Raw genomic sequence first — 10164 nt, forward strand, 5'->3', positions numbered from 1 at the left:
GCTTCTTCATCAAATCAACATATACGTGATTGTGCAGCTTCTAACTCGTGTATATATGCAACTTGTCTTCATTATAATTGCGTATGAGAATTAGAACACTGAAATTTCATACTTTCAATTCCTCCTGAGTCTATTCTTGTCTGTATACTGAGTTATGCCACATATTTCTGACTATGCTTCCTTCTTCTTCCATACCTTGGAGTGTGATGATGTTTTCTCCTTTTGGTATGTTGGTCGAAATTCGCTCCTGCATTCTTTTGCTATATGCCCAAATTTGTTACAAGCATAATATCTTATATGTTTCATATTCCCTCTATAGAAATCAATGGCTTTTTGACCAACCATATTGCAAGAAAAACAATATCCTTTAAAGTACCTGGAAGTTGAAGATCTTTCCGTGTGACAGTTATTAGCTTGAACCATTCTACTTCTGCATCTAGCTGCAACATGTCCAAAATTATGACATAAAACATTTAACATTATTCATCAGAGGAAAGAACCAATTATCACTTCCATAGTTAGGAGTAAATGATTTTCTTTGAAGACTTTCTTTCCTTGGTTGTTGATGGGGTTGACCTCTTATTTCAGGTTTTGCATTAGAGTTCCTTGCTTCAGTGTGTGAGCTAGATTCACCTTTAACTGTTTCATGAAAACCAAGACCAGATTTGATGGCATGAGACCTTTGACTACTAAGAATATCATCCAAAATCTTAGTACTATCTTGAAATTGTAAAAGTTTATCATTTTCTTCTAATTTACCTTTTAGGATATTTACCTCTACCTGATATTGCTCTTCCTTTTCAAGATACTTCTTCTTCATGATTTCTTCAACTTTTATTCCTTCTTCCACTTGTTTTAATTTGAGAAACTCATTTTTTGTTCTTATCTTCTTGAGTTAGTTCTTCATTCTGCTTATTTGAATTTTCAAGATCTTCTTTTAGAGAGATTATTTCAGCTTCAAGACTTTTATAGTAACTAGATCTTTCTATAAGTTTCTTGATTGTTGTATCCTTCTCATTTACTTCGTTTCTCAATGATTTCACTTCATCCTACAACCTTTGACATTGATCCTCCTTTTCTTTGTATTGTTTTCTTACTTTGTTTCCTTCTTCCAACTGAGCTTTTAATCTGGTAACTTATTCTTTATAGGCACATTCCCTTTTATCAATTAGATCTTTTTGATCTCTAATTGTGTTTGTGAGCTTTTTAAATTCTGCCTCTATTTGATTTCTTTCTCTTTCACCCATAAGAGAAAATTCATTTGTTTCGCCATCACATTCATTATCTTCAAATGAACAGAGAAATGTATCACCAGAGGACAACAAATTCGTACATGATAATTCTTTTGTTTGTTCATCTTCATTCTGAGGTGATTCTGAATCTGAAGAGTTGCTTCCACACAATGGCCAATCGTCTCTCCCACTCTCACAGTTCCTTTGAGATGTCTTCTTCTTTTGAGGTTCTTTCTTATTTTGCTTCTTTCCCATTGTTACTACGAATCTCCTTCAAACGATCAAGCTTCTGCCAAAGGACCTGATCTGATATCAATTGTTGGGAATAATACTGAGAGGGGGGTGAATTAGTATTTGTAAATCAATAACTTTTTCATTTCCATAATCATATTTATATACGCTACTTTAGTGAAGGGAACTAGCGTGTGCACACAACTGTTCTTAAGGCAACCAGTGTATATCCAGTGAACTTATGATTCAGTTAATTCATCATATGTTGATATTTAATCATTGCATCAGTACTTTATTAAACATTAAACAGTAACCATGTGCAGTAATAACAAAATAAACCATTGCACATGAACACCAAGATTTAAGGTGGAAACCCATGCGGAAGAAAAAAACACCTATTGGTGTTGTCTCTGTCTTCTTTTAATATAAAGAAAAATCTATTTACAATCTTGTACTGATGCAAACTCATACCAGTATGTAGGCACTCACGTACAGAAGGTTACAACCTTCTCTCATTCTCCAACTTCTACTAAAATGGAGCTACAACCCCTAGCTCTTGTATTAGTCAATATGTTTACTAGTACGTAGGCGCCAACCTACAGAAGGCTCCAACCTTCACTCATTCTCCAACTGCTACTAAAAGAGAGCTCCAACCCACTAATCAAATCACCAACCACTACTGGCAGGAAGCTTCGACTTCCTCAATAAAGATTCCAACCCTCAGTATCCTCCAAGAACCACGTTTCATAAATTTTCATACTGGATACTCCTGGTACACAATAACACAATATGAAGGCCACGTTTCATCAAATTTTCACACTGGACCCATCAATAACATTGAAGCTCAAAATCAATCACCACTGCAATACATCCATCAAATACATCTACATCAACCAATCACTGAAACTTAATCATCAATCTCTGATATAACTGAAACCCAATCATCAATCTCTAAATCAACCATAACTAAATCAATCAATCACTGAAACCTCTGACATACTGAATCAAACAATCACTGAACCTCTGACAAAACTGAATCAATCATTCACTGAAACCTCTAACATACAGAATCAAACAATCACAACTGAATCAACCATTCATTCAAACTTAATCAAATTCAACCAATCAACTAGAATAGACTAATCATTATAGCCAGTACACAGATCTGAACCCAAAACACTGCATCAACAACTAGAACCAACTATAACATCAAAAGTCATGTGTCAGAATGTATACGCTTCTTCAATGAAGCCAACCTGCGTGTATACACTACTTCCTTTAGCCCAACCTACGTATACCTCTAAAGATACTGAATCGTAAAACCTCTGAACCACAAATTGTACCAATCAATGACATTCTGAAGATATACTGTCAATTTACAAAGTTCTAAACAGATAGCAGCAAGGATCACCCTTCTTACTCAATCAATCAATCAACAAGACTCGATCTCCTTATACAATCAATTTTAATTTCATTCTAATGAAGACATCATTGACAAACAGCACTGATCAGATAGATCAGTCATCTCTAAACAACAAACTTTTCTTTTGCATACGCTGCATGGAAATGTTGAACCAGCATGTATACGCGCTTTCACCAAGGCGAACCAGTGTATATATCTGCAATTACTTACTTATAACTTCATAGCCATTCCAGACTTCAGACATACCCATATCAAGACATATAAAGGATAAAACATTTGTTAGCATTCAGATATAGCCTATCCATTATTAGATCACATAATGATAAGTCGTTATGATCATAATTGATGAAAACGAAGACCGGGTGATCTTCATTTTCAGTATTTTCACAAGCTCGATCCTGGGACCTGTGGGTTATGGGCCCACAAAGCCTTCCAGGAACTCCTCACAGCCTCAATTTCCCTTATTGGCTAACGAGTCATTCATATTCTTCAGCTGCTGATCAGCTGCGGATTCTTGCTGCCGCTCTTCCTTCAACATCTTGCCCCCAGCGCAATTACTCCAACCGTAAGTTTACCGGCACCCACTCCTACAACAGTGATGTTTTCTGCAAACAATCCACAGTTAAAAATCACAACCGCTTGTAATAGATTCAAGTAAGGAAGGCCACGCCAGGACAATCTCGGAACAGACCCATCGACAATGCATGATGACATTGTCATCGTTCTTCTTCCGCCCACGCTCGTGACTACCACGTGGACTCGATCTGCGTCTTCGTGTATCCACCAAGTATTACAGGATGCTGATTTGAAATTGCAGCCCCTCTTCGGTTCGGCCCTCTTCGGTTCTGGCTTGAGGAAGCCCGTCTTCATTTCCAAGTTATGGGAGGTGTCATAGGCCAGGGTCGTTGCCGTGCCACTATGGAACGAATGGTCCGCCGGGGTCTTCAATCCCATTCTTTACCCTGTCTCTTCCAGGGCATTCGGATCACTTGCAGTTTGAACATAACCAAGCTTTAATGCGTTTTGGAGGCAGCTCATGCCCTCTTCCTCCGTGACTGCAAGTAATTTAAAACTTATCCGCTTTCCCATTCATCTTCCAAAACGTCCAGGCAAACGTAGTGGTTTGTATTCAAGAGAGCTCGGCTCTTAACAGCAGTCATGCGAGAGACCCATGACTCGCGTCCATATACCTACGACGGGATTTCAATCAATAGCGACTGCCGTTAACTCAAACCTAAAATCAAAATCGTGCTCATCAACATGCCTATTCTACGGCATTGAAATTTCCTTTCCATTTTCAAGAGAACAGAAAACCAGAAACAACAAAAACATATAAAGACGCAAGTTCACACAGAAACACTTTTATCATATACAAATTCAGATTACAATGTTAAGGCATTTCAGCCTTAATCCAGAACGTCTAGGCAACTACATTTTTTGTTCTCTCCCTCGCGCAGGATTTTCGGTTTTTTCTCTTCTTGATTCACTCAGGAATCGTTCAGTTCTTTATACATACATTCAGTTATAACTAATTTTTTTAACTAAATTTAGTTCCCTGAACAGAATTCAGTTGTGGTTGGCCTGGCTGTCCTCTTGATCGTCCACTTGTCTTCTTCTTTTAATTTTTTCAGTGACGTGTCCGGATGCTCCTGCATCAGACTCCCGAGGTACAAAAATTATGACCTCCTGGTCATATGCTCCCGAGGTACAAAATTATGACCTCCTGGTCATATGCATTTCTTTCACAATTCGCAATTCTATCCACGGTTTCACTTCGTCAGTGGAACTGCCTGCTGTGAGCTGCAACCAAACCTCTGCAATAGCAAGTCCTCCCTGCTACCAGATGCCCTACCAAGCTTCGCTCCTGAGCTTAGTCCTCTCGGCATCTCCGCGGTTCTCTCCTTCGAACCAATTGAGCACTCCTGCTCTAGGTTTGTTGCAATCTCCTCACCTTCACAAAATAAATTAAAAAAAATAAAAATTGTACCTCTTGTTTCCTTCGTACCTTCTTTCTTCCTCTCCGCAGGAAATCTTTCCCGCTCTTATACCACTTGATGAAAACGAAGACCGGGTGATCTTCATTTTCAGTATTTTCACAAGCTCGATCCTGGGACCTATGGGTTATGGGCCCACAAAGCCTTCCAGGAACTCCTCACAGCCTCAATTTCCCTTATTGGCTAACGAGTCATTTATATTCTTCAGCTGCGGATTCTTGCTGCCGCTCTTCCTTCAACATCTTGCCCCCAGCGCAACTACTCCAACCGTAAGTTTACCGGCACCCACTCCTACAACAGTGATGTTTTCTGCAAACAATCCACAGTTAAAAATCACAACCGCTTGTAATAGATTCAAGTAAGGAAGGCCATGCCAGGACAATCTCGGAACAGACCCATCGACAACGCATGATGACATTGTCATCGTTCTTCTTCCGCCCACGCTCGTGACTACCACGTGGACTCGATCTGCGTCTTCGTGTATCCACCAAGTATTACAGGATGCTGATTTGAAATTGCAGCCCCTCTTCGGTTCGGCCCTCTTCGGTTCTGGCTTGAGGAAGCCCGTCTTCATTTCCAAGTTATGGGAGGTGTCATAGGCCAGGGTCGTTGTCGTGCCACTATGGAACGAATGGTCCGCCGGGGTCTTCAATCCCATTCTTTACCCTGTCTCTTCCAGGGCATTCGGATCACTTGCAGTTTGAACATAACCAAGCTTTAATGCGTTTTGGAGGCAGCTCATGCCCTCTTCCTCCGTGACTGCAAGTAATTTAAAACTTATCCGCTTTCCCGTTCATCTTCCAAAACGTCCAAGCAAACGTAGTGGTTTGTATTCAAGAGAGCTCAGCTCTTAACAGCAGTCATGCGAGAGACCCATGACTCGCGTCCATATACCTACGGCGGGATTTCAATCAATAGCCACTGCCGTTAACTCAAACCTAAAATCAAAATCGTGCTCATCAACATGCCTATTCTGCGGCATTGAAATTTCCTTTCCATTTTCAAGAGAACAGAAAACCAGAAACAACAAAAACATATAAAGACGCAAGTTCACACAGAAACACTTTTATCATATACAAATTCAGATTACAATGTTAAGGCATTTCAGCCTTAATCCAGAACGTCTAAGCAACTACATTTTTTGTTCTCTCCCTCACGCAGGATTTTCGGTTTTTTCTCTTCTTGATTCACTCAGGAATCGTTCAGTTCTTTATACATACATTCAGTTATAACTAATTTTTTTAACTAAATTTAGTTCCCTGAACAGAATTCAGTTGTGGTTGGCCTGGCTGTCCTCTTGATCGTCCACTTGTCTTCTTCTTTTAATTTTTTCAGTGACGTGTCCGGATGCTCCTGCATCAATAATCTATTATTAGATCTCATCCATCATCAAATACTCAGGTGCATACTTAATCTAGATCAAGCAAAGCATCAGAAACCCATAACATGCATATTTTCTTTTGATCTAACACTTCATAAGATATTCATTACCTGTGCACATAGCCTTTTGATCTTCTCCTTCTTATATACTCAAATCCTTTGTCAATACCTCAGACCAAAACCTTGATTTTCCATCCCATACGCATTTTTCCTTATGTGAAAATGTGTGCATACATATACGCTCCTTTTGTTCTGTTAACCCGTGTGTACAATGTTTGTTGTACAGTGAACCTGCATATACAACTTAATATACCTGAAAACATTATTTTCTTCAATTTCTTGATTCTGATCTGAAGTCCTATGTTCCATCATCATGTTCTTCTTTTTCATTACTCTGCTACCTCTTAATAGACCTGTTATAATGTGATTTTCCATCGTACCTCACTTCTGAACTGATTCCTCTGAACAGCCCTGCAATTTGTCATATCTGTAAACGCAACTGTCATGCATTCTATCTCGTCTTGTTTATACCTTTCTCAAGTATTCCATTCATCAAATAGGTTGTTATTAAGGACACATCTTATCAAGGACAACACACACTACCTCAATACCTTTGACCATTATTATGTTCCATCATTCTTTCACCTCTGATTTGTCCTGTAGATTCACTTCGTTACCATATTCTTGTTCTGCTACAAGTGGATTGCCATCAAGTACAACATGTTCATCATAATGCCAACAACTCCAGTATTATTTTTTAAAACAAATTGACAAAGACACTTCTTATCAAGGACAACACACACTACCTCAATACCTTTGACCATTATTATGTTCTATCATTTTGTCACCTCTGATTTGTCTTGTAGATTCACCTCGTTACCATATTCTTGTTCTGCTACAAGTGAATTGCCATCAAGTACAACACGTTCATCATAATGCCAACAACTCCAGTATTATTTTTTAGAACAAATTGACAAGTAGGCACACTGAGTAACGTACACTTTTAGTAATTGTTCACGAGTTTTATTGTTAAAAAATAGAGTAGCGATATTGTTGTTACACTTTGTAAGTTTTTTGAACATACAATGAAAGAAAAAGAAAAGTAGAGTTATATTTATTGAAATTGTTTAGGTAGTTCATGTAAACATAGAACCATGTAGATTATAGATAAGAAAAGTAGAGTAATATTTATTGAAATTGTTTAGGTAGTTCATGTAAACTTAGAACAATGTAGATTATAGAACAAATATATGAAGGAATTGTATACTATTTCTAATGTATAGATACTTTTTGGTTAAACCTTGAAAAAGGCATTTATTCATGAATGTATAGGTTATAGGTTTAAATGAAAGTTTGAGACAAATTTCATAGAATATGTTGTAGCATCGTTTATTTGTATGAAGATTTCAAATAAGACAATACTATAGCTTTAAAACTAAATAATCTAAAAGTGAGGCCAGACCGGCCTAATACTTCAAGATAGAACAGAGTTTGAGTCATGGCTTTAGGCCTAACATGTTTTAATTACAAAAGATTAATTACAAAAGAAATGAACATTTAAATGTACTTGAACAAATCTCCAAAGAGTAATAGAATTATTGAACAAATCTCCAAAGAGTAATAGAATTATTTGCAAATAAACTCGGGAGAATTTTAATATAATAAAGTAAGTGAACAAAAGAGGGGTTGAAGCGAACCTCTGCAAGTCAAATGATATAGAGAGGAATTGTTATACAACAATTTATTTCAGAATTACTCTAAAAAAATGCAAGTACTGAAAATAACTGGAGGGTATAATGACAAAATTCTGATATATCAGATACAAAGGAAAAGTAGGATTATGTAATAATTTCCTTTTTAAATTGTAAGCAAAAACGTGGCATATAGTCTAGAGTTATAAGGAAAAAGTTAATAACCAAAATGGTAGAAGAGACATTTATTATAAACTAAGTAGAACATTCTATTGACTCGAGGCTTTCAGCCTTGTTCTTCTCCAAAAATTACAAACGGGGCATAGTTTCCTACAAGAGTAATAATCATCACGGAAAGAGTTACAAATAACTTAGTGATATTTAAATTCAGAGTGAAAACTTTGAAGTATTGTACCCTGATGAGAAAATAAAGTATACAAAAGAAGTGACCAAGGAGTACGAATGCATTCAACCTGTAACGGAGGAAGCCAAACCGTTAAGACACTTGAAAGATACTGAATTGAGAAAGAGAGAAAAGCACTTGATACCCCATGGAATAATGTACCTGAGAATTTCGACAGAGTAAAATGTGAGATGAAACTCAACAAAATATTATACTGTCAAAAAGGAAACCATAGAATATTGGGAAAAATTGTACCCATATGCATATTTGGAATAGAAAAGCAAAAACTTAGTCAAAACTGGTTATAAAGGGGTAAATAAAGCTAATGTATTCATGTAAGCTTTTAACCCTTGGGGATAAATAAACTTTGTATAAGAAAGTTCTGCAACGACATTTCCTGGCCATAAATGGCCATGGAAATATAATTAAGCCAGGTTTTTAACCAAGGAAAAAATAAATTATAGCATTCAGTCTAGGGTTTTAACATTCAAATCCTAACCTATAAATTGACCTGGAATTAACAATAATTATGAGAAATTTATTATCAATCCTCTTATAAGGGAGAGTGTAAATTTAAGTGAAAAGAGTGAAACTTTATCAAAACGAGCCTCTGTCGAGAGCAAATTTTCTCGAAGAGAGGTCAAAAGTCACATTATAGCCCTACGACGAACCTACAAACAAACGAAAATAAGGGTTAAATTAAAGCCATTATCATTTAATTGACCACAAAGCGTCATATATATATATATATATGAGAGCTCGCCTGAAGAAAAATGGGACGAGGAGAAACAACATTTGTAACATGTTTAAGCAAGAACATGAAACCAAATAGTGTAGCGTTACTTTTGCCAGTGACCGAGACAGAGAATAGTCTCAGAAAACGCCTAGAAAATACCCCTTATGAAACCTGCAAGGTCAAAATTAATAGTTGGTTAAAAGTATTAAACAAAATCCATTTATATTGCAGAAGAAAATAAGTATAAATTTGCAAAATAACCTCAAACCCTAATACATACCATTTCAGTCATTCAAATCTGCATCACGTATCAACTCAATTAGAGTGGACGAGGTTTGGAGAGAAGGCAAGATTGCAGTTATTTGTTAGTAACCATGAGTAGCAGATTCGAGAAGTGGTTACATAGTAGAGCAATGCTTCGTCTGAAACTGAAACAAATAATGACCAAATGTGTTGTTGGATGGGAGGTCATTATGACGAAAACAAACCCTAAATAATGTATATTGTTGATCAAATCAAATAAAATTGCAACCGTTGATTCAAAGTTTTCACATTACCAAGTGGGCGACATGAAGGCCGTGGGGGACCGCGGTGTAATCAAATGAAACCTAGACACGTAATTAAGGAAAAGTCCATGTGTTATATTCATGTGTCACTTCTGAAGTGGCATGAAACAACTCTTAAATAGGATAAGAGTCCCATGTGGTGTGTTGGATTTACATGTAATGTAAAATTTAATTTGGACGAGGGTTGATTTCGAATCACCATGCGGTAGCATATATATCAACCCTTAATTTGTAAACCATAAACAATAGCACATATTGAACATGTAGGTAGGCAAGGAATTGAAGGGTGTGTCAACAAATGATATAATATAAACCTTAATTATATATATATTGGATTAAGTGAATTAGAACCTTATCATAAGAAAAATAGGAGGGACAAAACATTATGGTAGTATATCATAGGAGGAGGGACAAAACATTATGGTAGTATATCATAACATTTATATAGAGAAATATGTGAATTCAACCTTGTGAAATACATTCAAAGAGTAGAATTTGTGTAAGTCCT

The 10164-nt window shown here is 36.8% G+C and overlaps 1 long non-coding RNA gene across 1 annotated transcript; it reads right to left on the minus strand.

Moving 5' to 3' along the window:
* Nucleotides 1-6008: 6008 nt before the first annotated feature.
* LOC149191403 (uncharacterized) lies at nucleotides 6009-9577 on the minus strand. The gene is made up of 3 exons (XR_016254820.1): nucleotides 9371-9577; nucleotides 6372-9261; nucleotides 6009-6233 (listed from the first exon to the last, which is right to left on the minus strand). It is a non-coding gene; the product is annotated as an uncharacterized LOC149191403 (long non-coding RNA).
* Nucleotides 9578-10164: the final 587 nt, after the last annotated feature.

Source organism: Pinus tabuliformis, chromosome 2_2, assembly GCF_031772625.1.
Source record: "Pinus tabuliformis cultivar Carrire ecotype Pingquan chromosome 2_2, CPIR1, whole genome shotgun sequence".
In the NCBI taxonomy this organism is placed as follows: Eukaryota; Viridiplantae; Streptophyta; class Pinopsida; order Pinales; family Pinaceae; genus Pinus; species Pinus tabuliformis.